This window comes from Sylvia atricapilla, chromosome 2 (genome assembly GCF_009819655.1).
Source record: "Sylvia atricapilla isolate bSylAtr1 chromosome 2, bSylAtr1.pri, whole genome shotgun sequence".
Taxonomy (NCBI): Eukaryota; Metazoa; Chordata; class Aves; order Passeriformes; family Sylviidae; genus Sylvia; species Sylvia atricapilla.
Window position 1 is genome coordinate 67373367 of NC_089141.1, and position 17767 is coordinate 67391133.

Here is a 17767-nt window from a genome sequence, read left to right on the forward strand (position 1 = left end):
AAGATAAATTATTCTTTAAGCTTCTCCTGTGGAACACATGTGTCTCTGAAATTCCAGGGGACTAAAAAATGTGTGGAAATGCAACATGTGAAATCAGAATTACATCTGGTTATGTACTTTTTGATTCCAGTGTGGCTCAGTCCCTTGCTTCCAAACAATGTTTAGATTAAGCCCTCCAAGGTGAAAATGGATTCTCTTTGTGTGTCTGAATTTGCAGCCATGAGGAAAAAAAAATAAAAAAAGGTAAGGAAGACTTTTTCTGATGTAGTGTTTTCCTGTATTACTCTATGTTGTTCTTTTTTTTCTTTAGTTGGTAAAATCAGCTGTTATGACAGAGGCAGCACGATAAATAATAAGCAGTAAGCTGTCCAAGCAAGAGCTTCTTTCTCACGCTTTTTCCTGCAGAGTCAGATTGTATGAATGCCTGCAAATATCTAAACTTGGGGCAGCATTTGAACATCCCTATTACCTTTCTGAGCTTTAGATCCAGTTCTTTGATTTGTTCTCTTGAGCTCCTTAAAGCTCCTTCTCTGCCAGTTTGGATGATGTGTAGGAGTCTGTAATGAATACGCTCATTATCTAATACAAAGTGGCATAAAACACTCATGCCATGAACTCCGCCACACAGCTATACCCCGCTGCAAGTCTCTGATTCATGCTGTACGAGATTAATAGCATTTATGTTATTCATATATCTTGGTTGACCTTGATCTGTTAGAAACTCCCTCCTTTTTATCTCTGTCCCATACTGGGGAGGTTTTGTCCCACATTAACAATGGAACTTTTGTACTTCAAAGCACATTCTCCCCACGCCCAACATCCTGAGTTTTAATTTTCCTTACATATATAATATCTGTTCCCTTCTCTTTCCCTCTCATATTCTTACCTATGTTTAATGGGCTGATACTATCTCAGGAGCTGTAAGCTTTTATTTAATTTTTTTACATATCGTAGTAAGTTAACCCTTTGAAATCTAATTGCAGGAAAATATTTAAATTCTACCAGAAGAAACAAAAACATGATCTAAGAAAAAACAGTATTTGTAGCTTTTCTGCATGGCATTTGTAGGGGAAATACTACCATTTCAGCTGTGACAACAAGTAAGAAAATGTATGTATAGAGAAAAGATCATATAGAGACTTGAATTGGTGAAAGATGGAGTCACATAGTTATAGATGTGATTTTTCAGAATGCTTTGGGTTTCTCCTTGGGCACTTTGTGAAACTAAGGCACGTTCCTGCCTCTTGCATTGCTCCTGCACTCAGAGAAATGAATTTGCCCCTGTGATCCCCCACTTCTGCTTCCCACTGCAGCACACTGCTCCCTGCTCATGGCATTGTGAGAGAGACCCTTTGTGAGAAAATTTGGGCTGTATGGAAAAAAGATGTTCCATGGGAAGAAGGTGTCTGTGGTCTAGTACGTCTCAGCTGAGGTCTCCCTTTGCTGGTTGCTGCCTCTTCCCACAGCTGGTGATGCACAGGGAGGTTGAGCAGTGAGCAGGAGCTGGGGCTGGGAGGAGCCGTCCCCTGCAGAGGAGAAGCCATCCTTCCCTGTCCCCTGGCACAGCAGCAGGGCCCTGAGGACAGTTTGCTGCCATGCTGGTGGGGAATAGAGCACAGGATGGGCCCAACACCTCTTGTCCAGAGCTGGAGCAACAGCTAACAAGGGTCTGGGGTGGATGTGCCGAGGAAGAGAGAGAGGGACAAGAGTGGACCTGGGCAGGGGCTTCTGGCAGTGCATTGGGACAGGGAGGTGCAGAGGAGCACACAAGCAGATGCAGAGAGAACAAGAAAAGGAAACAAGACAAGAAAAAGATCAAAAGTGGGATGTGGTAATAAGCATGAGCAACAGTCTAGTGAAAAAAAGAACAGAACCCCTACATATGGTGCAAGGAGAGATGCCACCTGAAGCACTGGTGCCAGACTCCCACCTCAAGTAGTCAGTCATGGCTCTGCTGTGCGCTGGACATCCTATGTCCTTACTGTCTTTCTTGGCCACCTTCCATCCCAGTTGGAAGTGGGATTCAGCTCTGTCTGCATTCCAGTCTGTCAATTGCTGTGACACCATGACAGGCAAACAGGGAACTCCAGCTACCACTTGTCTCCTTTTTCTTTTCCTCAGCACATGCCAAGACTGAGAGCTGTCAAAACAGGTGTATGCTTGAGTTCAAAAACTGCAACTGGCAAGGACCATGCGGTTCTTAGGTTTATAACAGCTTCCCAGTCTATTTGTTTATTTGCATTTCCCTCAAATTTGTGATTGGCAGCTTCTTAATTTTTATTTTCCCGTCAGTTTTCTGGAAGACTGTGTTAAAAATGTAGTTGCAAAAAACACTGATCTGGAAATACTCATGCAGGGAGAGGCAATGTCTTTTATTTAGACTCTGATACCGCTGACAAAATAGGCAACTTCCAGATATAATGGCTCAACTTTAGGTCATGAAATCTTGTCTTTATTTTTTTCTCCAGTGGTTAGGCCTAATAAAAGACATGACATCTCCTTGCAGATCCTTCCTTGCCTATGTTCCTAGACCATCGTCACTCCAGCAGCACTTATCAGTAAATATTTGTGGCTGGAGCTGTGCTGCTTGGAGCGGTTTGGCCCCTCCAGCTTGGGCCCTCCAACTTCCTGCCTCCCCAGCTGTTGTCTCCTCGTGGCCCCACTGCCGCCAGCCTACAGCCCCTGTGCCGGGCAGCAGCAGCCCCAAGAGCACAGAGGTGTCTGGCTCTGCTCCACATCTGTAATTCTGCGTTCACTCACAAGTCTGTTTCTAGGGGATTTGCTGAAAGGGAAATAAAACCATTGCATTTAATGCAGAGTAAACAGAGCAGATGCTACAACCTTTCTTAGTGATTTATGGTGAGTTCTGTGTATTTTTTCATTCTGTTTTACAAGTTTTTTTCACTATTTGAATAACCATGAATCAGAGTTTCGAAGCAGACAGTGCTCAGAAATACTTATGGGCCTTCCATGTGCTGTTGCCCGGGTCTGGAGAATAAGATCCATCTTTGTTATAATGCATTGAATTAGCTAGGGGAGAAAAACAGGAGCCACCAAGATATTTTTTTTAATCTTTGCTTTAATCTTGCAAAAAACTTGTGACACTTTATAATATAATTCCAAAGTAATAACAACTTTACTGGTATTAGGCCCATGGTTTAGCTATACTGTACCTGTGTTAAAGGAAAGCACTGTTGACTCTGGATTTGTGGCAGAACATATACTACTTTCATGGGATTAGAAGCCTGTATACTCTGGCCTTGTGAAATTGTTTTGCTTTCTCGGCATGTTCGAACTTCTTGAGGAAGTGAAGGACTTCCTCTATGAAGGGCTGTGCTTACTTCATTTCTTTTGTGCTCCAAATACTGAGACAGCAAGTTCCTCAGGACATCTGTTCTTTGTTCGCCTTGGGTTTATTTATGACATGCATCTGCCTGCCTTTTCCTCTCTGCATTCAGTACTAAGAAGAAAAAAAGAAAGGGAAAAAAAAAAAGGAAAGAAGTGACTCTCGGTGCTGCTACAAAACCATATCCCCTAGTCTTTATTCAAAGATAGGCTGATGCTTTAAGGCACAGTTTCACACTAAATTAAATTGCAGAGTGCAGTGCCAGGAAGTGTATCTGAATATCAGCAGGGAAAATATCCTCCCCACCACTATTGTCTTGGGCTTGGAAAGAGCTGAGCTGCTTTCCTTTTTTTTGGGGGGCAGGCTATAAGAAGCAAGCCGTGTACCAGTACAGCCAAACATTTTCTAACTTCATGGTCTTCACCAGGCCAGAGCCAATTAAAAGGTTTATTTTCTGTCTTTTTAAGCCTGAGTTTTTTTCTAAGATTTTCATGCAACTTAATGTGCCACATTCCTTGTTTCCAGACAGGCTGTGTGATTTCCCACAAGTGCTACAGGACTCATGTATTGCTTGCAAAATTGTGCAAACAGAGTGCTTAAACAGGATGGGGCCCCAACATACTTTGGGTAGGATCAGGCTGTATTGCTGATGTCCTACAGCACCACATAGGACATGGATTGAAAAGCAGTAAAAACTTTCTTATTGTGTCTTCTAAAAAAACTGCACTTGAAAACCACATTTTTTTTTCTGAAATAGACATGTAAAAGCACAGTTTGTGATCCCAGAGTTGGTTGCTAGGCTTAAAGTCTCTCTCACTCCAAATTAAACTTATCCTTTAATGTTCCTCTGTGCTCAGGGTTGATGGATTCATCCACCTCAAGAGGAATGGTCTGAAATAAGGATTGTTCTCTCTCTCCAGGGATTCTTCCCTCCTTCATTCAGGGGTAGCCCAAGCAGTATGCTTAGGCTAGCTGACTTTATGTTAGATGTTTAATATTTAGACAAACTATTTCCTACCATGGGCAAATAGAAGTTGTTCTCAGCTGAAAGTCAAGGTACCCAGACAATGACCGAGTTAATACAGAGACACTTGCAACAGTTCCTCAAATAATTCCACAGCACAAAACCACACATGGGGCTTCTTTAAATGGTCATATGGTGCTTCTACCTTTAATACAGCTAATTTACTTGCTACAACTAATTGCTGATTCGCAGCATAACTTGAGAAAATGCAGTGGAAGAGGGGAGAGTGATTATAGCATTTAAATTTAACCTCCAAAAGGAGGAAATTAATCTTCTTTTCAAGTCCATTGGGAAAATAAATAATTTCAATAATTTTCTTAAACTAGAGTGGAAATTATTTTGGCCAAAACCCTTTCTGGCTTAAAGGGGGACTAAATGCTAAACTAGACTAGAGGCTATGGAAATCTAGAGATTAAACAAACTTTGGTTTAGTTTATATAAATAAACAAGATCAATTGAAAAAAGATGGACTTGCTCCAAAGTTACAGAATGCATTTCCCAACGCTGATCTCTGGGCATTGAAGTCTTCTTCCTACTGCTGCTGCAGACGAAGGAGAGTCAAAGCAGGAGTCTGTAACACAAAGAACTGAGGAGTGACTTAACTGATGACTCTGGACATGGGGGAACTTTTTGCATTGTGCTAAGAGAGTGTGATTAAGGGGTTATAACAGAAACCTGAACAGGCACTGCATTACTCAGCAAGGACTGATGAAAAATCTTTAGAGTTAATGAGTTACATGACACAAGCCTGGAAAAAGGCAGCCAAGCCCAGTCTGATGTGAATTTGTGAACTCAGTAAAACTTCTTTCAGGATGAATGTAGAGTGGCTAAGGAATGGTAAGAAATTTCAGGAAATAGAGGAAAGGATGTAGCAGTCAGCATGACAAAGAAACAATGTTCTGTATAATATTGTGTCTTGCTTGTTTGTACATCCCTGCCACTCTATCCTCTATAACCATCTGCATTTGTTGCCTGCCTTGTTTGGGATCTGGACAGGGGCTGTATTTTTAGCTTGACTTCAAACATTGTCAGTGCTTGGCTCTGAGTTGCAGGGGCTTTTGCCATTTCTAATATTCATTGTTTGGGACTGGGAAGCCTTATATAGCCTTGAGCTGGAAGACAATGTATTCAGATTCTACAGTCACAGGAACCAACTGATTTACATCCACATGATATTAAGGATTTAGGTAAAGCATTCAAAATCGTCTTCATGTTGTTGAGTAGAAATGGAAAATTTCTAACTTGTTCCATATTTCACAATTTCCTTTTACCTTGTTTCTTTTACAAGTTTCTTTTAAAAGTGGATCTAGTCTGGCATTTGAGATGAGGCTGTTGTGGTAAGGGCTGTGGGTCTGTCTGAAAACACCAATTCCTCTCTGTTTACCATAGAGGGAGCTGAGAGGGCCAGCTTGGATTACACGTTCATCTTTCTGCCTGCTGACATTAGATTAGAGGAATCTGTGTCTCTGTCAGTAGTGAAATCAAACCACGAAGAGAGAAAGTGCCAGAAAGCAGATCCCCAGAAGTCAGTATGGAGTGGAAAAGCTTAGCTAGCTTTAAGGAAATACCTTTGAGATAGTGTGGTTTAGGCACTACTTCAGAAAGTGAAACACTGTCTTTGAGGTTCCAAAGAAACGCCTACTGGTGGTCAGGGTCACATCTATGAAACAACTCCCAGAGCTGAATTAACCTTTCTGCATTTGTTCTCATAAAGGCCAGCAGAGTATTCTCTGGACATGTCAGAAATATGAAGCCTTTCTTTCCTCTTTTGACTGCCATGTGTGAGAAATGGCTGGTTTAACAGCAGTCATCCAAGAGATAGTTCTTGGCCATAAATTTCACATGAAGGGATGTGTACTATGGTTCAGACTCAAAACTTGGAGCCTAAGTGTATCAGAAATCACAAAAAGTGTCCAAGGTTAAAAGCACTGTTCCCTTGCCTGTGTGGACAATGGAAAGAGCAAGAAACACCTACAGAAAGAGGTATCCCTGCTTGGAGGTTGAGAAGGGTATCTGAGACACCTTGGGAGCCTTTGGGGCGGCACCTTGCCCTGTACCACTACTACAACTTTTGCCACAGAATAAGTGGAAATGGATCCTTTTCTTATGGACCTTTATTTGCACAGAAATCAGGAGCAAAGCTGTGCTCACCTATCATAAAGTAATTCTCTTGTAGACAGTGTGAATTTGCACGTTCTAGATACAGATGGGTTTGAAACTAATCAAGTGTTTTGATGAGATCTGTTTCATAAATCCTGTTGTATCATATGATACGACGTGTTTACTTTCAGTTTACACTGTTGGCTCTGTGTATTGCATTCTATTAAAGTCCAGCACACAGGACTTATTTTTAAGTCTTGTTGGGAGAAAGATAAACTCCAACATACGGAATTACTTAAATGACTAAACTGAAAGTACCTGAAAGTTTCTATACTCAGAAGTGCATTATTTGAATTTCTTATGTGGGAGCATTTTCTTGCAAAAGACAGGATATTGATGTTCAAACATTCAATTAACTAAAAGGGGACTGTGCCTTTGTACTAAACAAAAGTATATTGCATAAAAGCTCTGGCAGTTTATTTTTAACTCTTTTTTTCACTCATTTAAATGTATGAGTACATATATTTTAGTATGCTATTACAGTAAGTTAACTAAACGTAGTCACACATTTGTTAAAGATCAGCTTTCAATGACTTAAAAGCTCACAGAACCGCTGATATAAATTGCTTCAGTGCAAGCTGATCTGCCCATATGTTATATTGGTTCATTTCTATATTTTAGTCACAGGGTCATTGAAAACATCCTATCAGATCTCCTATGCAATGTAGCCAATAGGTCAATTTGCATTTAGAGTCAAGTCTATAGTGTTTATAGGAGCTTGAAAGCTTCTCAAAAGGCGTCTCATTCACTTATAAAGACCGATGGAAGGATATTCTGCCTTAATATTACCACCCTGTCACATTTCAGAAATGCTTTTAGGTTATCATCATCCTTCTGTGCCAGACATCCAGCCTTCTAGTGCACCTGTTTCTTTTCTTTTTTTTTCTTTTTAATTTTTTTTTTCCCCAGGCTCCTCACAAGTGTCTGCATTCACAGTTTTTGTGTGTCTGTTTGTATTTTACTCTGCCATCTGACACCCTGTTTCTTTGCTGGGATGTACCTCTGCAGTCCCAGTCTTCCACATTTCCTGTTCAGTTGTCATTTTTATCCCACCCTCTACTCCCAGACACAGAGTTACCTTTGTGCTCTTGACATCTCTAGCAGATGTCTTCATCTGACCTGAGTGCTCCCCAGCACCTGTTAGCCTTCCCCCAAATCCTATCTAAAATAAGGCCTTCCCTTTGCAATTCCATCCGTCTTCTTGAGTAAATTGTCTCCACTGCACTAAGTAATCCTTTCCTTGTATGATCGTTTTTGTCTTTATTCCTATCTTATCCAGTATTCAGGAAGAATAATCCTCCTTTTACATATCTTTTGCAAACATTGGGCTTTCCTTGCCAAATACTACAAGGTGTAGTAATACAGAGCAGTTCAGGATGGGATTTGTGTGGCAATTTCAGCCCTAATGACTGTGAAGTCATGCTTGCATAAGGAGATGTATTCTGTGCAAGGTCTTCAAGAATAAACTGCATTAGTACCTCACTGATGAATTACGGATGAATAAGGTGGAGCTGGTATGTAGAACTGAAATGGCTCAAGACAGGATTCAATAACCCAGAAATCCAAAATTTGAACCATATTTCTGATTATTGAAGCATCATTCCAATGATCTTTTTACACCTCAGCCATATGTGAGATACAAGACTGTGGTCATTAGCAGAGAAATATGCATCCCTGGAAAGATACCCTTCAATCTTGTGAGGCATCGAGTTACCCTGGTGAGTGAGGTCTAAGGGCAGGAGATGCTGAATCACAATTGCTGCATCTGACTGGGGCAAATCCTCTTTTGTAGGCACACAGACGACATACAAAACAAGAATATGGCCTATTGTTGATTTTCCTTGGCTTTTCTAAAGCCTCTGTGGCAGTGACCCAATTTGCTGCACCTCTTAGTGGCACACAACCCAGACTCTAACACACAAAAAGGCGTTGGCCTTTATTAGAGAGTGTCCTCATCTGCTGCTTTTTGCCCATTCCCACCCCAAAGTGAGCGAATGTCTCTGAACTACCCTATACCATGCTGCAGATATTTGAAGTGCTATATTCAAGTGAAATATTCTTTGGTCCCACATAAGATTTGCCCATATTCAGTTCCTTGATTTAATTGATCTGCAACCCTCACAGTCTTGCATTACGTCAACAAGGCATGATTTTCTGCTTGGGAACTGGTGACATAGACAACAGCTTAGCACATGCAAACTATTTTCTCTGTTTAAAAGTGAGGAAAACTTTTCTCTTTGGATTGTATGGTGTGAACATTGCTTTTAAGAAATGCTTGGGTTTGTTTTTTTAGGGAGGAAGAGGGTACTTCATCCAGAAACCTATCAAAAAGTCTTCCCAAAATGTGCAAAATATGGTCTCTGCTACAATCTAGCAGGTGTGTTTGAATTCCAAGAGGATGCCAGGATTCTCCTTTTGAAACTTATTTCTTATTTATCAGCACTCCTAAAATACAACAACGTGCAAGATTTGGCATGGTGGGATCCAGCTGCTTTCTGGACTCTTCCGCTTTTTCTTTCTTTCATTCATTCATGGATCAGTTTGCCATGTCTATGAGTTGTGCCATCAGGCAGTGGCTATACTTGAACGTTGATTCTTGATAACACATTGTACGAACAACATTTCTGTTTGCTTTACATCTGGGCAAAGACCATTTAAAACAGTGCAAAAATTCATAGGGAAAGTGTAGGAAAACACTCAGGGTATTAGCTAAACTCCTCTCTGAACTGTGGCCATTTTCACTGCCTGAGTGTCCATCTCTCTGTACGACAGAGCAGCCTACACCACATCTGTTGAGGACCTGCAACTGCATTAACCTCGGGATTATGACATCAAGAATGGCATTTGTACAATTAAAAATGTTATCTCACAGGGCAGCCCTTGTTGCCCTCGGCCACCTTTGGGTAAATTGTGTGGTAGGAAAGGTTAAAAAAAGCTGCTGGAACTAATCCTTTTGATGAAACCTTTAACAAGTATGTCAAGCTCCTCTGATCTTGGCCCTGGCAGAGTGTAGCTGTAGTTAATGTCCCCGGCTCTAGCTCACCATCTAAGACCTTCTTTCCTGCCGTGTGTTTTCTTCATCAGTTTGTATTTCTGCCAGTCAGTGTCACAAAGCACTTCCTGCTTCATCCCCGCCTGACGGGGTTAAGCCACGCTGATGGTCTGCAGTTGTGTGCAGCTTCATTTTTCATAGATTCTTTCTGATAACCATAACATGAACTCTGGAGTATGTGTTAGGAACTGAAAACAGGCCAAGTGTTTTGTATTAGAGCCTGTATTCCCACATTCACCAATTCTCCAAGGGTTGAAAATGCATCAGTGACATGTATGAGAAAAAAAAGGCTGGGACTAAAATCAATTTTCTCCCCTCTTGCCTACATGAAACAAAATTAAAAGCACAATGAGCCTTATTCTTTTTTCATTTACTGCTGAAATTCCTCTGCTGTCTGTGAAACAACTCTTGTTACACCACTGTAACTGGAAGTAAAATCAACCTCAGTATCTGCTGCAGATGTTTACACCTTAAAAAAACCAGGAGCATACACAGTTTCTCTATCTAATTTTTTTTTTTTTTTTTTTTTTTTTAAGCCAGTAAACATTTTATCTTTGTGGAGGGAGCTAGACCCTGGAGAACTGATTACCCAAAACTTGTAACATGGTCTAAATGAACAATCTGATACTCCCTTATACATGACCGCCTTTCAATATCCTGGTGTGTATTGTGGCCCTAAGCTGTCAGTTTAATGCCTGTGTTAGCACAGATCAAAGGAGAACAGAAACAAAATATAAAAATACAGCAATAAATAACCTAGTGTGCTTTCTTATCTCTAGTGAACATTTTATATTAGGTTGGTTTGTTTGCTTAGTGTTGCAGAGTCATCTTTACTTCCGCTGAAATAAACTGGGGTGGAAAGCCACAATAATCCTTCAGATAAAATGGAAAAAGTTATTTATGATTGTGCTATTCATAGATGTCTCTTCTTAGAAACTGGCCATTTGTGGTTTTGGTTTTCTCTGTAGCATCCGCTTTTCTCCTTGAGATCTCACAACTTTTTTTTATTTTGAATTTTAGAAAAAAAAAATACTAACCATAATGCAGACCCATGCTAACAATTCTGGCTGTCAAAGAGATTTCCTGTGGTCTGTCTTTGGCTGTGCACTCAGCCAGTTGCACTGTATATCAGGCATTTGTTTAAAAAGTAAACAGCTACAGTCATCATTGGCATAAAAATTAACCCATGACGTGCGGGACTTCTCACTTTCTTGGTGTCTATCCATGAGCCACCTGAAGACTCGTTGAAAGGTGGACAGCCAAGAGGTTGAATGCATCTGAGGCAGGTTGTTGCTGCAAGAAAGCCAAGCCATGTGTCATTGCCTGAATGCTAAACAGAGGTAACCATGGATTTGCTCATGTGATTTGTCCCTTTACGCTGCTCAGAGAAAGGGATGGAGGAAATACTGCAGAGGCCCTTACAGCTGGGGACAGAAGGGGACAGTCCCTCCCTCCCTGCCAGCACCAAGCTGTGCAGGTTCCATGTACACCATTAAAATAGATCAGCTTGATTTTCTAAGAACAGATCAGCTATGAATTTTTTCATGGTATTGTTTAAAGAATAATTGTGGTTTCACAAGTTATTTTTCACAGTAACATGTGAAGAAAAGGCTAAATTATTCTACTCTGTTCAGGATGTAGGGGTATGTGGAAACATTTTTATCTCGAAGGGGCCTTTTGACTTAAGAAGGTAAATATTTTTTGGTTAAGTTTTTTTTCCCCCTCTGCTGCAATTTTGACTTAAGGTGCCTAGTCCTGTTTTAAACATCAGATCACTGTCTGGCTCAATCTTGCAGTTCCTAAGTATTAAAAATGTTTTTTGATGCTTGCCAAGAATGCTATATGAGTGAGTAATGTGATTTGACTTACTGAAAGGATTCTAATGCAACATTAATTCAATGTAACAAACCACTCATGGAGCAGAAATACAGCTTTCTTTAAAAGCTGGTGAGATACCATGCTATAATGTTGCAACCATAGAGATTTGCAATGCATTAATTTTAGGCTGCCTATTTAAATTTGGGTTATATAGAGATTAATCTGCATAATTATTTGCTGTAAGAATGAATCAGAATTTATATTTCCTGTATTAGACTGTACTTTTAAAGCAAGTATCATTGGAGATAAATGACACTTGCTTGACACCTCTGTTTGCAGCAACAATGTTTATTATACATCTTGCAGAAAGAGCGTATTCTTTGTGATACAGAAAACAAAACACTGATAAGTTATGTGGACGTCCACAGGTTTTTATCAAGCTTGGGAAACCAAACCTAGGGTTATACAACTAAATTCTTTACATACAAACAAATATACCAAGGCATGTTACAGGGTAATATGGAATAGGTCTGATCTAACTTTAACTCCTCAAAGGTAAGTCTCCAGGAACACGTGCTTCTAGTGGATTACACACCCCATCCTTTAAGGTAAATGCTGCTCTCAGAGCAGTGAAAGTGCCTGGTTCTAGGAAGGCTTGTGAAAGCACTTCACATTTGGGGTCCTTTATGTGATGTGACATGAAATCACTTTCTAAGCTGAAACCATGTACTTCCAGTGCTGATAATGATGCCACTGTAAGTCACTCATTTCTCATATTAAGTGGATCTGTTATTTTGGATCTCTGACCTTCCAGTTCCAAGAACGTCCTGGGATTTTTTTTTTTTTTTTCCTGAAGCTGTATTTCTTTTTGAGCAGACCATGAAGTGGATTAATTTCTCTAAGGAACATGAATAAAGTTTGTTTTTCTTAAATTCCTGGCAAACAAGTTGATAAAACCCATATGGATCACAAAGTTTGAAGCATGAGTACAATGTTCCTAGGGTGAGCAAACACTTGTCTTTTAAAATAGACGACTTTTAGCTGTGGGGATTATATATATACATATTTGAGATCCGTTCTGTGAGCCATCAGCTCAACTTCAAAAACATAAGACAGGAAGCTGACTGCTTCTGAAGGTGTTTTGTTTCTTCCTCCTGTTAAGCATACATACTTTTCAGATAAAGATTTTTAACTCAAATTTGTCATTGTATCTTATAATTAACTCAAAATTGTTAAAAAGTGGCTTGAAGCTTTCATTTTAAACCCTACTCCTTCTCAGCCCAAATAGGTCAGAGTTTTAATCTAATTCTTACGGTTGTGAAAATACTTTCAATTTGCAGACACATAAACACACACAGAGACGCACACAGACAGACACAGATATAATGTGTCTCCTACCTTCGCCAAACTGCAGATGATCGATTCTACTCAATTTTGAATCAATTTCTTTTCAATATGTTCTGTACACATCTCCATGCCCCAGCATGTCTCCAACTACACCTTGTTGGCAACAGTAGATCTGAGACATCCTTGAGTGCAGACTAGGATGGGAAGGCATCTTTGGGGGCAAGTGCTTTGTAAGGCTGCAGAGAAGGTTCTTATGTGTCCCAGGCTGCTCAATGAAAAACTATGACCTCCTCTCCTTTGAAAAAGAAATGGGGAGACCAGCTTAGTTAATTAAAAAATGTTTGTTTGTGAAATGAATAGAGTGAAATGAATCATTGATTAGCAGAGCGCTTCTGTATGTCCTTAAAATCTGTATGCTGCTTTCTTATCTCTGTTTGTACATGAAATGTAGCCACTTCAGATGCTAAACCCTATGGCTATGCCACAAGTGGGGGATCATGGTCTTCCACCTCTTTGGCTTCCCCAAAACCTTTCCTGGGGGTTTCCACACTAGCCAGGTACTTCGCAACGTTTCTTCATTTAGGGCAAAAAGAAACAGACATGCTTAGATGTATTCTCTACTATCTTCTCACCTCCTCAAAAGACAGGAGAAGTGGCAACAGCCTTAAAGTTCCAGAAGTGTTCATGGAGGAGAGGATGGCTGCCCTTGCACCTAGGGGCTGGAGGTTGCTCCTGTGGTGACCCTACAGAGCACAATTCATTATCTGTTGATATGCAAAATAAAGGGTAAGCTTTTAGTTTAAAGTCTCAGAAACATTTAAAATTGCCTGAGAGGAGAACAAAAGCAATTAGCAAAATATGTTGTTAGAACTGAGGCAGTTTCCACTGATTTTTTCCTAAATATTTCTTTTGTAGTGGAGGGAGCAGTGTATAGTAAAAAAATTAATAACAGTGAAAAGTATTCCTTGGCAAAAAGCAAGCATTTTGAAAGCAGCTGAAGATGAAATGTCAAGGCAGCTGCTGGATTGCAGTCTCCATGGCAATCATAACACAACACTTTGATTAGTTAGGCACATGGAGGAGCCTCTGGATAAGAGTCCGGGGGTGGTGGTGGTGAAGGGCAGGTTATTGTTTTTTAAGAACATTAAAAAAAATCGACATAGAGAAAGTTCTGTCCTTTCTAAAGAACAGAGTGTATCAAGTTTTCTCTTCAAATGCATTTGTACACACATTTTGGCATTTAAAAAAAGAAATCTTAAAATAGGTAAGTCAGATACTTTTTGCTAAAATAATTCTTGCAGAATAGAAAGATGATTCCCTTATTATGGGGTCCAAGCATCTTTTGTCTTTCATACATTTATATTTTTAACACCCTGTAGAACAACGAATATGTGTCTTTTATTCACATATTTTCTTGTGGGGAGAAGAAACCAGAAAGCTGTGGTGTGGACTCAGGAAAAAAGGCAGATGTTTGGGCACTGCATCACCCCATACAGGCACATCCAAACTACTTGTCAAGTGAGTTGGGCTCACCTGTGTCTCCATTTGTGCAGAGTTTTGACAGTGGCGTGAACTGAACATGCTGGAGGCAAGGGAGAGCTTTCTCTCTTTTTGCTCCTTCACTTTTGTTCTTTTCTCTCCTTTTGCTTTCCTTCACTTCCCAAACCCCAGAACTGAGCCTTAAATATTATGCTATTGGTTAGAGGCGGACAGTCCTTCCAGTCCACGTTTCAAAAGGAAGGAAAGAGGGTTATTCAGTTTTGAAGTAAGGACTTGGCCTCCCAACTTCAGTGGTGGGTTTAGAAGTGGTAAAATCTCCTGGTGGAGCTGAGCATGAGTATGTCTGGGCGAGGTTCCCATCAACATGCTTCCTCACTGCTGCCTTTTTGCAAACAAGGACATTTCAACTCCGTAATTGTGGGTTCTCTTCAGACCTTTTGCCTGTTGTGTTTATTTTGAGTAGAAACCGGGAGGAGGTGTGTGTGTGCACAGGGACACACGGGACTGGCTCCTGTGACATGTGTGCACAGCATGGTTTGCCTCTGAGGTGATGCTGTAAGGATATGTCACCAACACAAGCAGCACAAATAGTGTTACATATTTCAAAGTGGTGAAATATGTGAATTACATAGAATGACACATCACCTCTTTATCCTGTTTTCTTTCAAAAACCCCACACAAATCAAGACCAATTTGTGCTGGCTTTTTGTTGGTTTTTATTTGGGTTTTTTTTGGTTTTTTCATGGGAAAGTTTGAACAGGAAAGAGTACCAAATCTTGTAACATGTTTTCCCAGGACAGGTTTTCTTACCTCTTTTAGAGCTGCTGCTAATTCTGTGCAGTGCTGTTCTGCATTCTCACAAATCATGGGTGTTAAAATCAATCCCTTCTTCATTTTGTTTATCAATGAAAAATCCCCTCTTGCTTTTTTAAATTCAAGGGTTAATCCCTTTCCTTTACCTGGCACGTTTTCCTGGGTAGGAGCTGGCTTCCTCCACTGTCACTTGGCACCATGGCATCTCCAACACCCTCATTTTGGGCAGCCCTATCCCAGAGCAGTCCCCTGACTGTGCTGAAATTTCTCTGATCTGACTTCATGGATCAGCTTGCAGGGCAGAGATCTCAGCACACAGCCTGAAAGTCATTTTAGACTGAAAAGCACAGAAGTAACGCGGTAATGTAAAGTAATGCCTAAACAAACCTGCAAAACCTAGAAGAGAAGAAAGTCATGTAGTTGCCCTAAGCTTTGCTAATTGGGAGACCTCCAACTCTGATCAAGGAAATTGATTTCATCAGTTGTCAGTCATCCTCCTTTTTCTATTAAATGATCAGAAGTTCACATCTCCTCCAGGCAGGGCAAAGTCCTGCTTTGCTCTGCTCCTCTCTTGTCATGCTGAAAGCCTTGACTATAGTCAACTCTTGCATGTTAGACAGGGAATTTTCTCTCTCCCTGGTGGTTTCTCTTGCTGGAATCATGCTGAGATGAGTCCCTGTCCTGACAACATCACTTGGAAGTTTCTTGTATAGCTTGTTCCTTCCGGCCTTCACTTATTAACTACTTAATATATCTGACTTCTAGGGCAGAATTTCTGTGCTGGGTTTGAACTGGTTTCTGCTAAATACAAGAGGGCACCCTGAGAGGGTGTTATTAGCTATGATGAATAGCACAAAAATGCAGGACAATGCTGACCCTTTTTTAGAAAAGAAGGGTCATACTTATTTCAAATTTATATGAAACTGAATTCAAACAAGCCATATTGTGAGTGAAATTGTTTTGTTTGACAACACATCAGGGAATGTTCCTTGCCACCTCTCCTTCTCTCTAGCACAAAGCTAAGTCTTAAAAGAGCTGTTGAAAGATGGAATTTTATCAGAAGGGAACTTGAAATTTTGCTAGCTACATATCCATCAGTTCTTGCTTGTTAGGGTTTCAGTTTCAGATAGATGTGTATTGACAAGTCTTGGTACTACTCTTGGAAAAATGAGAGAGGTCTTAAAAAAAAAAAAAAAAAAAAAAAGAAACCAGAACAGGCACGTCTTCCTCCCTCTTCATTCTAAGCAAATTATTCTGGCAGTGTTTTTCCAGCTGACTGGATGTGTATAGAGGAAAAAGCTGTACCAGACCTTCAAACTTTCAGCACTGACCTTTAGTCTCTGTAGAAAATCATTATTTTTAAAACTGTTGAGGGAACATTTGTGAGGAAAAGAATTTTTGGGGTAAGATGAGAGGTTTTGCTTAAATGCTGAGGGATTTTTTTTCCCTCTTTCTGCTTACTGTATTCAGACTTGTTCATCTAAATTTGGACACCTGCAATAGGGCACATGAATCCATGCCTGAGGTCTGGTAGAAGAGCTGGTAGTGCATTTAATTAAAGGGCTGCATTTAATCACTGTTCCCAGGAAGTGACTGGAACTGAAGGGACAACACAGGGGACAGTATTGCAGCTCCCACCAGAACTGTCTTGCTCCACAGCCCCTCACTTAGCATTGCTCTTGTCTTGAAGCAGTGTCAGCAGTGGTGGAGTCTAACTGTGATGCAGACAGTCAGAAGTCAGGGAACAGAAATGTCAGTCTTTACCATTGCTGGATGACTCTGGGTTGAATTATTAATTATTAGGGGTTTTTAGATACAATTGACATAGATATAGATTGAGTTAGATGTGCTAAAAGTAGTAAGTGAGAAATTAAAAGCCACTTCCAAACTCTTTTATTTTCACCTACATTTTGCGATATGTGGCACAATTCCACCTCTCTATAAAGTTTGTGTGGGACTTCCCTCTGTGCTGTGTATTTAAAGGTCTTTGTTCTGTTATAAAATCTTGAAGCTGTGTGAAACAAGAGCAGTTTGTGAGTGAAGGCAGCTTGCTGTGACTCCACCTTTCTGGAAGTGCCACCTCTGGCAGGCGCAAAGCCTGGTGTCCATCTGAAGACTGTCTGCAGGGGAAAGTAGATATTTTTGGAGGCACCCTCCAGTAGTGCTCCATTCAGTGCCAGTTTGTCTCTACGTTTAAACAATAATCAAGCTCTTCCTGTCTCAGTCGGTGATTCACAGTAATTTTGTGCTATACAGGCTCTAGATTAGATGAAGGCAGCTGCGTACATTTGATCAGGCTCTCACATCAGCTGAATTCCGACAGGCTGGCACTGTCCTGCTTTAGCACCATCCTTCTTGCATACAAATGTTCTGGCATGAAGATTTCCTAAATGACATGGCTGAGGCTGGCCAGCATGGGAACCCTGCTACTGCAGAGAATGAATAAGTGCCTTGCCTGTGAGGTTCAGGCTATTTTGTTTCCCATTTAAGTTGCTGCACTGGAAATGTGATACATGCAGTTAATCTTCAACCAGCAATCTCAGACGCTATAGATCCACTTATACCTTGTGATGAATTACTTCAGTATCTGGAAAATATTAAATAGCATTACTTTGTTGACATGGAAGTGTGACCTGAAGGCTGCAGCTGGTCCCAGTGTTTGGTGCTGTTTGTGTCCTGCTGTCTGGCTCTTCCTCCCTCTGTTCTC

At 40.6% G+C, this 17767-nt stretch overlaps 1 long non-coding RNA gene across 1 annotated transcript in view; it reads left to right on the forward strand.

Moving 5' to 3' along the window:
• Nucleotides 1-2583: 2583 nt before the first annotated feature.
• The window catches only part of LOC136357832 (uncharacterized), a 35878-nt gene continuing 20694 nt past the window's right edge, over nucleotides 2584-17767 (forward strand). Inside the window, exon 1 of the long non-coding RNA XR_010742961.1 lies at nucleotides 2584-2859. This is a non-coding gene — a long non-coding RNA (uncharacterized lncRNA). The remainder of the gene's footprint in view (nucleotides 2860-17767) is intronic.